This window comes from Heterodontus francisci, chromosome 24 (assembly GCF_036365525.1).
Source record: "Heterodontus francisci isolate sHetFra1 chromosome 24, sHetFra1.hap1, whole genome shotgun sequence".
In the NCBI taxonomy this organism is placed as follows: domain Eukaryota; kingdom Metazoa; phylum Chordata; class Chondrichthyes; order Heterodontiformes; family Heterodontidae; genus Heterodontus; species Heterodontus francisci.
In genome coordinates, this window is record NC_090394.1 from 30,786,206 (window position 1) to 30,804,171 (window position 17,966).

The 17,966-nt window shown below is 43.8% G+C and overlaps 2 protein-coding genes across 10 annotated transcripts in view; one reads left to right on the forward strand and one right to left on the reverse strand.

Annotated features, from left to right (window-relative positions):
* Positions 1 to 17,966, forward strand: part of LOC137383282 (uncharacterized protein C7orf50 homolog) — a 393,434-nt gene that overhangs the window by 340,113 nt on the left and 35,355 nt on the right. The gene's annotated exons all lie outside the window — the stretch shown is intronic.
* The window catches only part of gpr146 (G protein-coupled receptor 146), an 89,459-nt gene that overhangs the window by 69,525 nt on the left and 1,968 nt on the right, over positions 1 to 17,966 (reverse strand). For all 5 annotated transcript variants that reach the window (XM_068055844.1, XM_068055845.1, XM_068055842.1 and 2 more), the window contains one exon: positions 6,127 to 6,211. The gene's annotated coding sequence lies outside the window, so the exon portion shown is untranslated. The remainder of the gene's footprint in view (positions 1 to 6,126; positions 6,212 to 17,966) is intronic.

Here is a 17,966-nt window from a genome sequence, read left to right on the forward strand (position 1 = left end):
CTGATGATGTCAGCGGCTGGCTGCGTTGTCAAGAATCACTTTGTTTAAAAATAGGGAAGTCTTGTTACAACCGTACAGGATGTTGGTGAGGCCGCACCTGGAGTACTGTGTACAGTTTTTGTCCCCATATTTAAGAAAGGATATTGGAGGCAAAAGAGATTCACTAGGCTGATTCCGGGGATGAAGGGGTTGACTTATCAAGAACGGCTAAACAGTTTAGGCCTTTATTTAATAGAGTTTAGAAGAATGAGGGGTGATCTTATTGAAACGTACAAGGTTCTGAGGGGGCTTAACAGGGTAGATGTTGAGAAGATGTTTCCACTAGTGGGGGAATCTCGAACTAGGGGACATAGTTACAGAATAAGGGGACACTCATTTAAAACTGAGATGCAAAAGAATTTCTTCTCTCAGAGGGTTGTGAATGTCTGGAATTCTCTACCCCAGAGAGTTGTGGAGGCTAGATCACTGAAAGTATTTAAAGAGGAGTAGACAGATTTTTGAAATATCAGGGAGTTGAGGACTATGAGGAGCTGGCACGAAACAGGAGTTGAGGTCTGAGGCAGATCAGCCATGATCTTATTGAATGATGGGGCAGGCTTGAGGGGCCGAATGGCCTACTCATGCTCCTATTTCTTATGTTCTTATATTACAGTGCTGTTAGGAAGGAAGTTCCAGGATTTTGACCCAGCGACAGTGAAGGAACGGCGATATAGGTCCAGGTCAGGATGGTGTGTGGCTTGGAGGGGAACTTGCAGGTGGTGGTGTTCCCGTGCATCTGCTGCCCTTGTCCATCTCGGTGGTAGAGGTCGCGGGTTTGGAAGGTGCTGTCTAAGGAGCCCTGGTGCGTTGCTGCAATGCATCTTGTAGATGGTGCACACTGCTGCGACTATGCGATGAATGTTTGTGGATGGGGTGCCAATCAAGTGGGCTGCTTTATCCTGGATGGTGTCGAACTTCTTGAGTGTTGTTGGAGCTGCACCCATCCATGCAAGTGGAGAGTATTCCATCACACTCCTGACTTGTGCCTTGTAGATGGTGGACAGGCGAGTCCATGTTGTTTGATACAATCCTGCAAAGTGCCCAGTCTACCTCATATTACTCTGGAAGGGAATTGGATCCCAAAAATGTGAGGGTGAAGCTAGTTCTTTCGTTAGTTCGCCACTAACTGGATGATGCCGTCAAGCCAAAAAGACATTCTGCCTACCACATAAATGAGTAATGTGATATATGAATTTCAATGCCAGTGTGATGCTAGGTATATAGGTTGTACGTCCCAAAGACGGGCAGCTTGTATCAAACAACATGTCCCTTCCATTCTTCCCAATGGGCAAGGTACAGGCCGTACCCAACCAGCCCATGCTTGAAAAACTCAAAACAGTGTCCAACATTAGATATGATTCCACGATTGGACAACATTTGCTAAATAATCCTCAATGTGCTAAGAATTACGCTGACAACCAATTTAAGATCGTCAGTTGGGCTCACAGTGTGGCGCATTTGCGCGTACAGGAAGTTACATATATTAATACACAGGGCCCTGTTCTTTGTAGACAGAAGGAACATGTACACACATTGTACCTATTTCAGCTAAACAAAATATATGACAGCCATTCACTGGTTCATTCCTCAGGGCAATGTTTTGACCAATCAGAGCCAAGCTTCCTGGTTTAAATTTCAAACAAAGCTTGACAGTTACTGTCAGTCACCATAAACTGGTGCATTCTCCATGCAACACCTCTACCAATCAGAGTCCACTTGCCAACCAATCAGCACTCTCTTCTCGTACGGTATAAATTTGTTGTTTCCCTTATTGTGAATTGTCCTGATGAGTGTAGGACGAAAAGCTTTGACAAAATGCCTCTTTTCAGCAATACTAAAATTTAATATTTAGGAATTCCCCCAAATGCTGTATCAAAACGTGATAAGTTGTAAAATAGGAATGGGGGGGTGGTTAATTTATTTCTCTTCTCCCATTGATTCATTATTTCTTGAGTGTCACTGCAGTGGTGGCACATTGCCATTTCTGATGAAGCTCACTGACCTGAAACTTTAACTCTGCTTCTCTCTCCACAGATGCTGTCAGACCTGCATTTCTTGTTTTTATGCCAGTTTTACAGGGTCGGTTTGCAGAAATCTATTTGAAGCTGTTTAAAAACAGTGGCAATTGCTGCCTCCTGTGTACTCTCCTGGTTTGGCACTGGAGAGCTTTTGTCTGCAACATCTCATGCAAGCAGCAGAAAAAGCCAGAGATGACCCTGTCCCTGGGAATAACTGATTGTTCTAATAACATGCTCTTGAACCACGATTGTCCATGTGCAGCTTCCAGCTTCTATTGTGTTTCTAATTTGTTTAGATGGCAGACAATATTGTCAAATGTTGGCACTTGCAGTGCAGATTTAGATTTAAGGCAGTTGGAAACAAATGCATACGTTAAATCATAATTCAGAGAAACAATGAAATCATTTGCGATAGTGAGTGGGTTGTATCAGTATTCCCTTCTTTCATAATAGTATTCGTGACTGTATTGCATGCAGAAACCTCAGTGCTGAATTCCTCTTTTAGTTAAAATTTTTTATATAATCGATTCACTTAACAAAATTGTACTCAGAAATTGCATGTTTATAAAGCTGTGTGTTCCACATTCTCTCAGCAGCTCATTAATTACAGAGAAAACGGAGGCAATCTGTTGCTTCTCAATCGAGAAGGGATTCTGAGTCTTTAATCTCTCATTAGAATTATTTCTCTTTTCCCCTTAATTTGGATTTGTTCCTCCAGTGCACTGCCCAGTCCCTGGAAGGAACGTAATCAACCTCGCCGTTGTGCTGTAACTGTTCTGGTAGTGTGTGTGAGACAGGGCTAGTGTTGTTTGTTCTCTTTCCACCCCTTGATTTTCTCTTCCTTTTTCTCTGTCTACCCTGACATCCCAGCCTTGAGCAGAAACTTGCCACCAATGATTGAGAACTTCCCCCCATTGTGGTGCTGCAGTGCTGGAACACAGATCCTGTACCAATGTAGCTGCCCTGTCACCGAAAGGATCGAATCTTTTCAAGGGTTGCTTGAAATCTGCCTTGAAATGGAAGCACAAAACAGGTGGTATTGCACCGCTGCCTGTCATGCGCTGCACACTTTGAGATCAGTTCCAGTGACTTGGATGAAATTGAGTTGTCAGACAGGGCGTATAATAGGCGGCCAATGCGGTGCCACCCGTTTCCCCCTGCTGCCCCAAAACTAATTATCTACAAAAATCACTGGTAGTTAACTCATGGTAAACTCAAAAAATTATGAATATTGGATTTCAGAAATAAAGATCAGGAGTTGGTGAAAATATACAGTAGGTTGATCAGCACATAAAAGAGAAAGGCGTATAAGAACATGAGAAATAGAAGCATGAGTAGGCCATACAACCCAATGAGCCTTCTCCACCATTCGGTGGCTGAAATTCTACCCCAACTATACTATCCCCACATCCAGTGCTTTGACAGAAGCCCTTCTCTCAGCCGTGGCTCAGTTGGTGGCATTCTTGCCCCTGAATCAGAAGCTCATGGGGGTAGTTTTATACTGGCAACAGGGGTCTCAATGTTGGGGGAAACCAATGCTGAGATCCCAGCATCACCTCTTGTACGGAAGGCCTGCTGAATTTAGTGCCAATCAGGCACTTAGCTGGACAGCAGCGGGCCTTCTGTACGATTTAAGACCCCATTGCTGGAAGTCCCGGCCTTGCAGAGCTGCCAGCCAATCAGAGATCAGCAGCTGCAGCACCGCAGCGGAGGCAGTGGCTAATGCTGTAGCTGCAACGACCTGACACTGAGCAGCGGCGCTGGAACCAGGCTTAAGATAGGTCAGGGCAGGTGGGGTCTCGTTGTAGGGGGGGTGGGGGGGAAGTTGGCAGCAAGGGCGGGGGGGGGGGTGGGGGTGGCCCTCAGCGGACCCCACCCTTCCTGATGCCAGATCCCTTGTTCAGGCATTTAGTGCCTTTGAATGAGGACCCACCCGCCAACACAGCCAGGAAGCCCACACAGCACACAGTTTTTGGTGCCATGCTTCCTGTGTGGCAACAGGTCTACCTCCACATGGATAATTGTGGCTGCAGCAGGAAGAGGACCTTAATTAGATATTAATTACCTAGTTAAGGGCCTCAATTGGCAGCAGGGTGGGAAGGCCGTTTACTAAAGGCCTGCTACCCGACCCGAACCCGATGGGACCCAACGACGTGTCGGGTTCAGGTCGAGTCGGGCCCCTCTTCCGGGTCCAGCTTTCAGGCTCGGGTCGGGTCGGGTCGGGCCGGACACACATGGTAAGTGCTCTGCCGGTCAGTATTAAAAATTTTAAAAAAACTTAACTGAGCTGGGAGTCCGGGACGAAACTGAGTTTGCGCTTCCCACTCGGAAGCTAAGTAAAGGGATGGTCGGGTCGGGCTCAGGACAAAATTGGAGGGGCTCAAGCTGGGTTGGGCTTGGGTCCGCTGTGGATCGGTTGGGTTCTTTTTCCCGAACTGAGCAGGCCTTAACTGTTCACAGGCCTTCACACTCTGGACTAAATTTCAGCGGGAGGTGGGATGGTGGCAGGTTTCCCCCCCACTCCCACCACCATCCCACCTGATTTTATACTCTCCCTGCCTCCAAACCCGCCATGGGGGAGAGCATAAAATTCCATCCCGTGGGTTCAAGTCGCACTCCAGAGACTTGAACACAAAAATCTAGGCAATGCAGTACTGAATGAGTGCTGCATTGTTGGTGGTGCTGTCTTTCAGTTGAGATGTTAAACCGACACCCCGTCTGCCCTCTCAAATGGATGTAAAAGATCCCATGGTACTATTTTGAAGAGGAATAGATGCCCATTGTTCTGGTCAATATTTATCCTTCGACCAAGATCGCCACTAAAAAACAATTCTCTGGTCATTATCACTTTCTGTTTGTGGGATCTTGCTGTGTGAAAATTGGCTGCCACATTTCCTAGATTATAATGGTGACGATGCTTAAAATGTATTTCATTGGCTGTAAAGCACTTTGGAATGTCCTGAGATTGTGAAAGGTGCTATATAAATGCAAGTTCTTTCTTTCTAACTTGTCTTTCACTTTTGCATAGTGATTGGCTTGCTGCTCAATACACCATGTGTCCAGTGTCAATTTTTCCTGTAACTGTGACTGCAAATATATTTCAGATTCCCATGCTGATTACTTTTGTGCCAAGTCCAGTTCTGCAATGTATGTGGAGGAGATATAAATTATCAGGTGCCTCCTCTTAATGTGAGAACACACTTCAGTCAACAATTTTTTTGTGAAGGAAACCCCGCAGTCAGAGTTTGCAATAAATGTGCCAAGATTGAAGTGCTTCTGGGCAGTCCATACACAGCAATAAATCTGTATAGAAAGTTGTGCAAGATTTAACAATACTTGTTTGCATTGATCTTTGCACTCCTCTAATTCTGGCCTCTTGCACATCAGATTTTCATCGCTTCACCTTTGGTAGCTGTGCCTTCAGCTGCTTAGGCCCTAAAGCTCTGGAATTTCTTCCCTAAGCCTCTACCCCTCTCTACCTCTCTCTCCTCCTTTAAGATACTCCTTAAGACCCAGCTATTTGAGCAAGCTTTTGATTACCTGCTATCATATCTCCTTATATGGCTTTGTGTTAAATTTTTGTTTGATTACTCTCTTAAGTGCCTTGGGAACAGTATATAAATGCAAGTTGTTGATTGAATACAAGCTGTGACATGGATCAACAGCTGAATAACAACTCGGACAGCGTCTGAGCAAATGAATCACAAAAATGTTACAGCAATAGCAGTTATTTACATTAACATAAGTGAGGTGATGTCTGTATTTATGTACAGTGATATTATCTGCTGACAGTGCGATCAATGCAGCTGTGTATTCCATCTCAATCACATAGCGATTCATGTTGGTACCTGTTATATAATTACATGCAATATTCTGTAATCAGCTCAATTTTTTTTGAGCATGTATGAGAAACTGAAATGAAACTAACCTCCCGCTGAAAAAAGTCCTGAATAATTTATGGCACGATTGCATTTCAAATCAGTACTTTAAAAAAATCTCCCTGGAGTCAAATCAGTGACCATACCCATCAGTACATATACCTTAATGCAGGTTTCAATAATCCACTCACCTGGGCGGTGCCTTCTGCCAACTGTCCAATGTGAATGTGCAGTCTTCACCTGGGGTGAGCAGCAATGAAGATCTCCTGGACACTGCTGCAAACAAAATCCAGGAGAAGAATTATTATTTAAAAAATACTGGAGATGGGATATTGAAGGATCTCAAAATATTTCACAATTTTTGAAGTACAGCCTACTCCTGATAGTTTAACATTTAAAAATGGAATTATTCAATCATTTGAAGTAGCACCAATGATATCACAGCAAAGTAGGAATTCCATCTAAAAACAGTTGACTGGGCAATTTGAATTGAGAAATTTGTTAAGAGAAATCAGTTACACCGTGACTACAGTTGCCAACTCTGGTTAGATGTACTCCTGGAGGTTCCATCACGAGGCCTCTCGCTTCCAACTGCTTCACCCCAGTCAAAGAGCCTTTTTGATATCTCCAATGCTTTTGTAACCAATAAATGAAAAGGTTCAAAGAAAATTGGAAACAAGAAAGGCACATTTTGAAGATTTTTCTTCCAACTTTCTTGCAACAGTGTCCAAGAGATTAATCATTAATTCCTAGAAACTCCAGGGCAATTGTGAAGGCTTCCTGAGGATTGGCTGCTCTTGATGTGACCACTAGGGGCAGGGTGGAGGGGATGCTGGTGAGGGAATTAAATCCCTTCTGGTTCAATGACCCCTGTTTTCCACCCTGGCCATGAAATGTCTGTCCTCAAGACTGTGCTCTCAAAGACTTTCCCTTTGACGAATTGGGGCATAAACCAATGCCACACAGCTTATAAATTTGTAAAGAATGTTTCTAACTTCCTTTTCTGAGTGAAGAAAAGGCCTGTACATTTGGAACAAATGTTGTAAATACCAGCACTAATTTAGTTTTAGTTCAATAGTTGAGTGACTTGACTTTCAAAAATTGGAATGCATAATTGAAGAAAATCCTGCTTTAATATAGTTATTTCAAATGGAATTTTAATAAGCTATTTTGTTTTACCTTACCATATGCAGTTACACAAGGACAGAGGGTAAGTCATACTCCAAAGTCAGTAAGAGGAAGGAAGTAGTCTTGGCTGATGCACAGTACAGCAGAGCAGACTGTGTTTTCTGCACAAGAGTGTGTCTGTTTTCTTGAACTCTATGGCACAGTGCAATTAACAGTTGTTTTTACACACTATAACCCAACTCTTTCCTCTGATTTATTTTTGTAGCCCAGAGTACATAGCTGATGGAATTTTTCCAAAGAAAATATTCCAGCCTATCCTTGGAGACAGATTCCATGTGCTGCATTTTGAACAGCCAGTTACATATGGTGCTGTTTTCGTAGATTTGCTTGGTGACATTTTATCAGCTGTCATTATGTAAAACTGCACTGGCAAAGAAACAAAACAATCCACTAATTATTGTTAAAGATTTTGTCACAGTTAGGCTGCGCTCCCGTGTAGGCCGGCAAAACCTGACCATCCGGAGCCTGGATTATTCCACAGTTGCTGGCCATTCTGTTGCACAGTTGGCAGGTGCATTACTCTGTAACACCATGATTTTAAAATGCTCATCCATGGCTTCACCCCTCCCTATCTTTGTAACCTCCTACAACCCTCAGATCTCTGCGCTCCTTCAATTCTGGCCTCTTGTGCATGTCCAATTTTCATCACCCCACCATTGGCAGTGGTGCCTTCAATGCCTAGGCCCAAAGCGGTGGAATTGCCTCCCTAATCCTCTATCTCTCGCTCCTCCTTCAAGAGACTCCTTAAAGCCCATTACTTTGACCACTTGTCCTTATAGCTCCTTTTGTGGCTCGGTGTCAGATTTTGTCTGATAACGCTCCTATGAAGCGCCTTGGATGCTTTACTACATTAAAGGTGCTATCTAAATACAGGATTGCAAATGTTTCCATTTCTCTCACCCCTTCTCCCTCACTCCAAAAAAAAAAGTTGTGAATGTGGTCACTGTGAATGGAAATCTAGCATTCTTCCATTTCAATTACAAAGCCAAACAGTGAGGTTTCATAGAATCATAGTATTTTCACAGCCCAGGAGAAAGCCATTCAGCCCATCACATTTATGCTGACTTGCTGATAGAGTTACCCACTTATTCCAATTTGCCTGCCTCTTTCCCCAAATGGTTTTAATACTTTTTTCTTTTTCATATATTTCTCCACATCCTTTTTAAATGCTGTTCTGGATTCTCCCCTCCACCATTGTTTCTAGTAGGACATTCCATGCCCTTGCATTCAAATGCTTAAGACAATTTCTCTCAACCTCTCTGCTTTCTGTAGTGCCTTTCACGATGTTCCAAAGCACTTTACAGTCAATGAAATACCTTTGAAGTGTAGTCACTCTTGTAATGTAGCAAGACTCTTTATAATATTGATGCCCTATTTAATTACTTCTTAACCTTCTGTAATGAAAAGAACCCCGGTTTCTCCAGTGTCTCTTCAGAACTAAAGCTTCTCGTGCCATTGTATTTATTGATGAAACTGATTATTCTATTAGGTTAAAATGCTGGTGCATTTAAAAGTGGCAGCAATGGAAAATTCTAAAGGGGCATTTCATATCAAGTCACCTGGTGAATACAAGAACATAGGAACAGAGGTTTAACCCTCGAGCCTGTTCCACCATTCAACTAGATCATGGCCGATCTGTGACTTAACTCAATGAAACGGCCATGGTTCCAAACCTCGTAATATCCTTTCTTAATATAAATCTATCAATCTCAGTGTGGAATTTTCAATTGCCCGCAGTCTCAGCAGCTTCTTGGGTGGGGATTGGGGGGGGGGGGGGAGGTGGTTGCGCAGTTTGGGTCTTCTAAATTTCCACTATCCTTTGTGTGAAGTAGTACTTCCTGATATCACCCCTGAATGGCCTGGCTCTAATTTGAAGGTTATGACCCCGCCCCCCTTATTCTGGACTCCCCACCAGTGCAAATAGGATAGCTAGAAACTATCAACTTCTTTAGTCATCTTAAACACTTCAATTAGATCACCCTTTAATCTTCAATACTGAAGGGAATACAAAGCAAGTCTATGCAAACGGTCCTAATAATTTAACCCTTTTGGCTCCAGGGGGATTACAGGCCCAGATCTGTGGAGTAGGACTCCACACACAAAGCAACAGTGCAATGTTTCAACCTGCAGGAAAAATATACTCAGGATTTTAGCTCTTGATGGTTTAGCAGCTGGACTCTTAAATCTCCATGATTTAAAAAAAATTATATTGGATTTGATGCTTGTGATGTAAAATTGTGTCTGGGATAACACAAGTTACTTGACCTAAAGAATACTTCTCACCAGACAATGACATCTCCACAGAGTGTGATAGTGGGTCCATTGTCTGCGCCTGGCCATAGAGGCTGAAATCACAGGGAGATAACTTTGCATCAAGTTGCCATTGTAGTTCCATACCAAACTGGGAAGCAAAACAGGACAGGTTTCCCTGGTAACTGATTCCATGAGCTTGGCTTGAACACGAGACGTCTGACTCGGAGGCAAGAGTGCTACCACTGAGCTGCTACAGCAATTGGGAGCCCCCGGGTCCGCTGCCGTCGGGAGCCCTGGGGTCCACTGCCATGGGGAGCCCATGGCGCAGCCAGTTACAGTGCCTTGTATAGCATGTGGTAATGCTTGTGATTCATCACACAATGTCAACTTCCAGTTTCATCTATTAACCCGCAGAGAGGCAAATCTTCCCCTTGGGTTTAAAAGAGGCACCTTTCACAACCTCAGGAAATTTCAATGCGCTTCATAGCCAATGGTGCAATTTTTTTGAAGCGTAGTCACTGTTGTAGTGTAGCAAATGCAGCAGCTAATTTGTGCAGAACAAGATACCACAGCGAGATAATGTTCAGAAGATAATCGTTCTTTAGTGATATTGGTTGAGAGATAAATATTGGCCAGGACACCATGGAGGACTCCCCTTCTCTTCAAATAGTGCCATGGGATCTTTACGTCCCTGAGAGGGTAAATGGCACCTCGGTTTACTGTCTCATCCAACTGCACTGGGAGCGCCGGCATGGATTACGTGCTCAAGTCTCTGGAGTAAGACTTGAGCCCATGATTTTCTGACACTGAGGCGAGAATGCTACCCACTGAGTAAATAGGTTGGGGGAGGTAACTTTGCATCGCTTAGAGCTCGCTATCAGGCAGCGAAAGCCTGGGAGCAGGTTGTTGAGCTCTCTGCTTGGACAGGGCATGGTTTACTGCTCAGGCAGTATGATTCAGTACTTAAATTAATATTTTTCTCTGAAAATTACAACCTCTGTGCACAAGCTTAATTATGTGTAAGGCTTGAAATGGGTTGAACAAGAAATGTTGTTGATTCAGCTTTGTGAAGAAAAACACCTCTTTATATGCCCTTTGTTGACTCAGTGACTTTAATAACATGGCACACTTACACATCTGTGCTGCCTTTTCTTTTTTGTATGTAATATACTTTATTTATCCAGTGGAATTTGACTGTGACAATTATTGTCTCAAAAGCAAAATACTTAACCCTACAGTGTCTCTGCAATAAATGCCACATACACAGGCAAAATGGTTCAAGCGCAAGTCACCCACCAACACTATCTTTCAGGTAGGAGGTCGGGGAACTGTCACACCTTTGGGACCCTGGCAACCAGCATCACTAAGGCTGTTAGGGTGGGTGGGGGGGGGGGGGGGACAGAAGCCAGTTTTGCAATGCGATTGATCGCAAAGGAACTGACAGTGAAAAAGAAATTGATCAGTTTTCTTTTTAACATTTCCCCCTCCTTCCCAGAGCTCACAAATGTTGCAGAAGGTTCTCACAGAAAAATCTCTTTTGTCCCTCCATGTCCCGCTCCCCGTCCTTCTGCTTCCCGCTCTCCCATCCCTCCACTTCCCACTTCCACCCCTTAACACTCCTCTGATCCTCCTCTTCTCTGCCCAGGAAGGTGTCTCGGTTACCCTGTGAACAGTGCAGACACCCACCCCTTACATTTCAGTAGGCTTGACCTCAGGATTTTGGAGAGGTCAGTGGATAATGTCATTGGGCAGATGGAAGTTTGTCTCCACCCCAGATCTGTGTCCCTTCCCCCTCCCCCCCACACTCACCAGAAATTTCAGAGCTGGGGCTTTAAGCAGTTTCTCTGCTAAAGGGTTTGAGTGTCATGCTCAACATACATTAATGTCAGAAGAGACCATGTATTACATTCCTCTTTAATAGCTCGAGCCAAGTTGGTTGCAGAACAAAAGTGCCCTGAGCTAACGCAGTGCCAGATATTTAAAGCAGATATGAGTTTCACATTTATGTTAGTACGGGGGGCCTCCCTTCTCTTGATTTCCACAGTCTTGATTCATTACTGGCAGCAGATAAGTTTTTAGTTTTAGAAAGGTAGTATCAGAGGTCACACAGTACTGCAGAACCTTACTGAAAGCCAAAAGATAATTATGAACAGAATTCTACTCTTAAGAATTCAGTAGATTCCTGAATTATCCTTTGTGAATATCCTATCTTTGTGCAGAGGTATGTGTAGTGTACAGGCTGTACAACTAGAAGAAAGACTTGCATTTCTGTAGCACTTTTCACAACCTGAGCACAGCCCAAAGGGCTTTACAGGCCATGAAGTACTTTTGAAGTGTAGCCACTATTGTAACGCGGGAAACGTGGCAGCCAATCTACTCACAGCAAGGTTCCACAAACAGAAATGTTCTAATGACCAGATAATCTGTTTTAGTGATATAAAAAGAAAAAGTGTTGGAAAATACTCAGCAGGTCTGTCAGCATCTGTGGAGAGAGAAGCAAAGTTAACGTTTCAGGTCAGTGACCTTTCATCAGAACTGGCAGAGGTTAGAAATGTAAGCAAATAAAGTGGGGGTTGGGCAAAAGAGAAGAAAAGGGAAGGTATTAGAGATACAGCACTGAAACAGGCCCTTCGGCCCACCGAGTCTGTGCCGACCATCAACCACCCATTTATACTAATCCTACACTAATCCCATATTCCTACCACATCCCCACCTGTCCCTATATTTCCCTACCACCTACCTACACTAGGGGCAATTTATAATGGCCAATAACCTATCAACCTGCAAGTCTTTGGCATGTGGGAGGAAACCGGAGCACCCGGAGGAAACCCACGCAGACACAGGGAGAACTTGCAAACTCCACACAGGCAGTACCCAGAATTGAACCCAGGTCGCTGGAGCTGTGAGGCTGCGGTGCTAACCACTGCGCCACTGTGCCGCCTGTATTGATAGGACATAGGGTCACAAAGAATAACTGACAAGGAGGTATTGAGGCAAAGGCAAAAAGTGTGTTAATAGTGTCATGACAGACAAAGTGTTAGTGCAGAGAGGGTGTTAAATGACAGAATAATGAAAGCCCTAGATAAATTGAATGTTGAAACAAACTAAAATAAAATGAAATAAAAATAAAAAGTAAAACTAAAAATAAAGGGGGGGGGGGGGCAGTCATGCTCTGAAATTATTGAACTCAATGTTCAGTCCGGTAGGCTGTAGCACCTATTTTAGTTTGTTTCATCATTCAATTTTTTTTTAACCATGTGCCTGCCCACTGTTTTTTTTCATGTTTGTGCTTTTGGCTAGGGCTTTCATTATTCTGTCATTTAACACCCTCTCTGCACTAACACTTTGTCTTTCACCACACTATTAACACACTCTTGGCCTTTGCCCCATGATCTCCTTGTCAGTTATTCTCTGTGACCCTATGTCCTATTCCCTTTTGTTCTCTTTTGCCCTACCCCCACTTTATTTGCTTCAACCCAATTACATTTCAAATTTTTGCCAGTTCTGATGAAAGGTCACTGACCTGAAATGTTAACTTTGCTTCTCTCTCCACAGATGCTACCAGACCTGCTGAGTATTTTCCAGCACTTCTTGTTTTTATTTCAGATTTCCAGCATCTGCAGTATTTTGCTTTTATTTTACTGTTTTAGTGATGTTGTTTGAATGATCAATATTGACCAGAGCAACAAGGGATAACTTCCCTGCTCATCAAAATAGTGTCGTGGGACCTTCTTCATCCACCTGAGGGGGCAGACATATACATAACATTTTTGTATTCATTCTGGGGATGTAAGTGTTGCGAGCAAGGTTAGTATTTATTGCCCATCCCTAAAAGCCCTTGAGAAGCTGGTGGCAAGTCACATTCTTGAATTGCTGCAATCCGTCTGGTGTAGATACACCCACAGTGCTGTTAGGGAGGGAGTTCCAGGATTTTGATCTAGCAACAGTGAAGGAACGGTGATATATTTCCAAGTCAGGATGGTTGTGACTTGGAGGGGAACTTGCAGGTGGTGGTGTTCCATGCATCTGCTGCCCTTGTCCTTCTAGGTGGTAGAGGTCACAGGTTTGGATGTGCTGTTGAAGGAGGCTTGGTGAGTTGCTGCAGTGCAACTTGTAGATGGTACACACTGCTGTCACTGTGTGCCTATGGTGGAGGGAGTGAATGTTTAAGGTGGTGGATGAGTTGCCAATAAAGCGGGCTGCTTTGTCCTGGATGGTATCGAGGTTCTTGAGTGTTGGAGCTCCACCTATCCAGGCAAGTGGGGAGTATTCCATCACACTCCTGACATGTGCCTTGTAGATGGTGGACAGGCATTGGGGAGACAGGAGGTGAGTTTCTCGCCGCAGAATTCCCAGCCTCTGACCTGCTCTTGTAGCCACAGCATTTATGTGGCTGGTCCAGTTCAGTTTCTGGTCAATGTTAATCCCAGGATGTTGGTTTTGTTTCTGTAAGTCATCGATGGCCAGTGTATATCCACTATACCACTTTTTTTTGACAAACTGACTTTTATTTTTTTATTTTAGAGATACAGCACTGAAACAGGCCCTTCGGCCCACCGAGTCTGTGCCAACCAACAACCACCCATTTATACTAACCCTATAGTAATCCCATATTCCCTACCACCTACCTACACTAGGGGCAATTTACAATGGCCAATTTACCTATCACCTGCAAGTCTTTGGCTGTGGGAGGAAACTGGAGCACCCGGCGAAAACCCACACGATCACAGGGAGAACTTGCAAACTCCGCACAGGCAGTACCCAGAATTGAACCCGGGTCCCTGGAGCTGTGAGGCTGCGGTGCTAACCACTGCGCCGCCCACCCTCCCAAGGACAGCAATCCCAAAACAGTATCTTGCCTAAGATTAACTCTCATACGTTGGGATGAGGGTCTTCACTCCTATGGTGAGATTTTGCATCAAATGTACTGTAATGAACAGCTGCTGAGTGGAAGCCTGGCATTTCCTCACAGGAGCCAACAACAACAACTTGCCATTACCATAGTAAAACATCCCAACATACTTCACAAGAGTATTAACAGACAAAATTTGATGCTGGGCCATATAAGGACATAGTAGGACTGGTGAACAAAAGCTTGGTCAAAGAGGTCAGTTTTAAAAAGCGCCTTAAAGGAGAAGAGAGGTAGAGATGTTTAGGGAGGGAGTTCCTGAGCTTAGGACCTAGGTTGGAGACTTGGCCACCAATAGTGGAGGGAGGAACATCAAGGATGCCAGAGTTGGGGAGTGCAGAGATATTGGAGAGTTGTAGGGCTGGAGGAGGTTACAGAGATCAGCAGGGGTGAGGCCATGCAAGAATTTGAAAAGATAGATAAGAATTTTAAACAAAGATGAAAATTCTGGAAATATTCAGCAGATCTGGCAGCATCTGTAGAGAGAGAAACAGTTAATGTTTCAGGAAGATGACCTTTCATCAGAACTGGGAAAAGTTAGGAATGTAATAGGTTTTAAGCAGATGAAATGGGGGGACATAAAGAAGAAAAGGGAAAGTCTGTGATAGGGTGGAACTCGGGAGGGATTAAATGTCAAAAGTCTTTTCTCTCCTGCCCTCCACCCTATCACAGACCTTCCCTTTTGTTCTGTATCTTCCCCCCCCCACCATTTCATCTTCTTAAAATCTATTCCATTTCTAACTTTTCTCAGTTCTGATGCAAGGTCATCGACCTGAAATGTTAACTGTTTCTCTCTCCACAGATGCTGCCAAACCTGCTAAGTATTTCTAGCATTTTCTGTCCTTATTTCAGATTTCCAGAATCCACAGTATTTTCCTCTTGTAGGAGAATTTTAAATTTACAATAAATTTAAAGAAAAGAAAAAAATACTCTAGGACCAATTGTTCCATTAAAGCTACAGATCTAATAGTTTGATGGAGCCTCTGAATGCAGGGAGGGCCACCCTCATATTAGTCAGCTCTTGCTTTCTCTCGCTGAGTGGGAGGAGAAGAGAGAAGAAACAACTGTGGGTCCCAGGTCTAGTGACATTGTACAGCAGGTTTGTGAGGGGCCATGGATGAAGAGTACACAAGCTGAATAATGAAAGCTACTGATTTACAGTGCAAAACAACTTGTTGACGGCTTCTGGAGCAAGCAACAGAAAACATGTTCCCCTTTAGCAGGTGAATTCTCCTTGGTTTCCGGGTTAACATGTAACCCTCAACCAACATCACTGTGATAATGTCCAGATAATCTGTTTTTAGAGATGTTACTGTTTGTGGGTCCTTGTTGTGCACAACCTGGCTGCTGTGTACCCTCCATTACAAGAGTGGCTACACTTCATAGTTACTTCATTGGCTAAAGGCGATTGGGGACGTCCTGTGGTTGTGAAGGGCACTGTAGAAATCCAATTCTTTCTTTCTGGCAGTTTAATTAAATCACAATTGTGAAGTCTGAAATGATGAGCAGATAAAGGTCAAAAGTACATTAATAAAAGTTTGCCTTTAGCATCATTGCACTGATCAGCGGGAGTGCTGAAAACATTTCCTGTAGGCTACTGCAGTTAACAGCATCTGCTATATTCTGACTTATTGCTCAGATACCAGTGCACAAGCTTCAAACGTGATCTGTCTCTGTATTTGGGAGTAGCTTGGAGAAATTCACTGTGCTTTTAAAATGAATTGTACCAGACTAGATTCATCCACTCCACTGGCTGCGATTGTTATTTTTGATTCAGATGCCAGTGTCCCTATCAGATTTCTAGTCTAGGCTTCTAAAATGTAATATTTTACAAAGCAGGCAGAGTGGCCAAGAGGTTATTGGGAGCAGTAATGATAGGCATCCAGATGTCCTTACCATGTTTTTGAAAGGGCACAATAGTGCACTGGTTTATGTCATAAGACTAGGAGGCCAGAAGCCGTGAATTCAATCCCAGCATGGCAAATTTTGAGAATGAATTCCTTAAATAAGGTAACTTGCACCCTATAAATACAAATGAATACACAAATTCCCCATCTGACACATGGGCCAGAATTGTACACCACTCCCCCCCCCCCAAAGAGCGGGCTGGGGGAGAGGTGGTAAAATAGAGTGGGAGGCTGGGGGTGGGCCTTCCTGACCCACTCCCGCCTCCGCTGCCAATTTAAGTGGGGCGGCAGCGGTGAGAAACGGCCCGCCCACCCCAGGTTAATCAAGGCCCTTAAGAGCCCAATTAACTGCCACTTAAGGGTCTCCACCCACCACCACGGGTCTTTTACCCTTGGCTGACGGGTGTCTGAGGCCTCTGAAACTAGGCTAACAAAAAATTCTGGCCATGGTCACCTCTACCCAGTTCAACCTACTCTTGGTTCTAGTCCCTCACTATGGAGGGTTGTCAACCTTCCAGGATTGTCCTGCAGCCTTGTGGAATTAAGAATTAATCTCCTGGACACTGCTGCCAGCAACTCAGCAGAAAAATCATGAGCATTAAAAAAAGCCTTTTTTCCCCATTTTCTTTTAACACTTCTGTCCATAGATCATTATCAGATAAAAATATTAGTAATGGGGAATAAAAAGGCTATTTGGTTGGGTGGGACAGTTGGAGGATGGAGGTCATGTGATGGAACCTCCAGTAATTTGCCAAACCAGAGTTGGTAACCCTAAGACTATGTAGTTAACTCAGTGCCCTCTAATAATTGCCCAGCAAGCCATTCAGTAGTCTAAAAACAATGCTTGAAGAAGGCCCATCACTGCCTCAGATGAGTCTTTGCTGGCATCTCCTCACATCCCACAATCAAATACAGGGAGAAACAAAACACGGTGAGCATTTATGATTTATGGAAATAGAATAAATTCCTTTTTTTGCTGCATGGGATTCCAAAGTGTTTGCCAATTTTGGGGGAGATTGCAATATTTGTTTAATTAGGACCACTACAGAGCTCAATTTCCTTTTTTAAATTACACAGAGTTTTAGGATTTTTAGCAGTACCTTGGGGCTCATTCCCCAATTCCGTTCATCTTTTCATGGAAAATAAGAAACTGATGGTTGAAAATGGTACATTGATTTGTTAACTGTGCTGCTGGCAGAGCTTCAGTGCTGCACCATCGTTTTCCTGTTTTATTGATGGACTTTTGAGTTTGCACATTGTGAATCTTTTCTAGGCTGTCTTATTGGAATAAACAATTCTTCAGGTTTTGTGCTCAGTGAACATATTTTTCATTATGGGGTGGGTGGGAATGATGCCCAAGCCTCATTTGCTGACCCCAACAGAAACCAAGCAGTCACTATGGCACAGAGTACAATAGAAGATGGAGTCCATGTCCAAAGCTGCTACTCAAGTTGACAAATACAGATCTCCGATGTTGGCCCAGATTTTGCTGCCAAAATAATGGCGAGTTTAATGGTCCTCACTGTAATTAATGTATAAACCTTCCAGCAACTTGTAGCAAGGAAGAGATTGCCTGTGAATTGTGAATCACAAGTTCCTGGATGATTTGTTAGCCTCGCAAGACTGGCAGCTTGCCCTCAGCCGCTCCAGTTTGTGAAGTTGCTGCATTTGTGGAATTATTCCCATTGAAGTTGCTGCAGAAAGTTATAGGGCTTGTACTTAACAACATAAGAACCTTTTCAGTTAGGAGATTTCTGTTCTTGAAATGCCACTC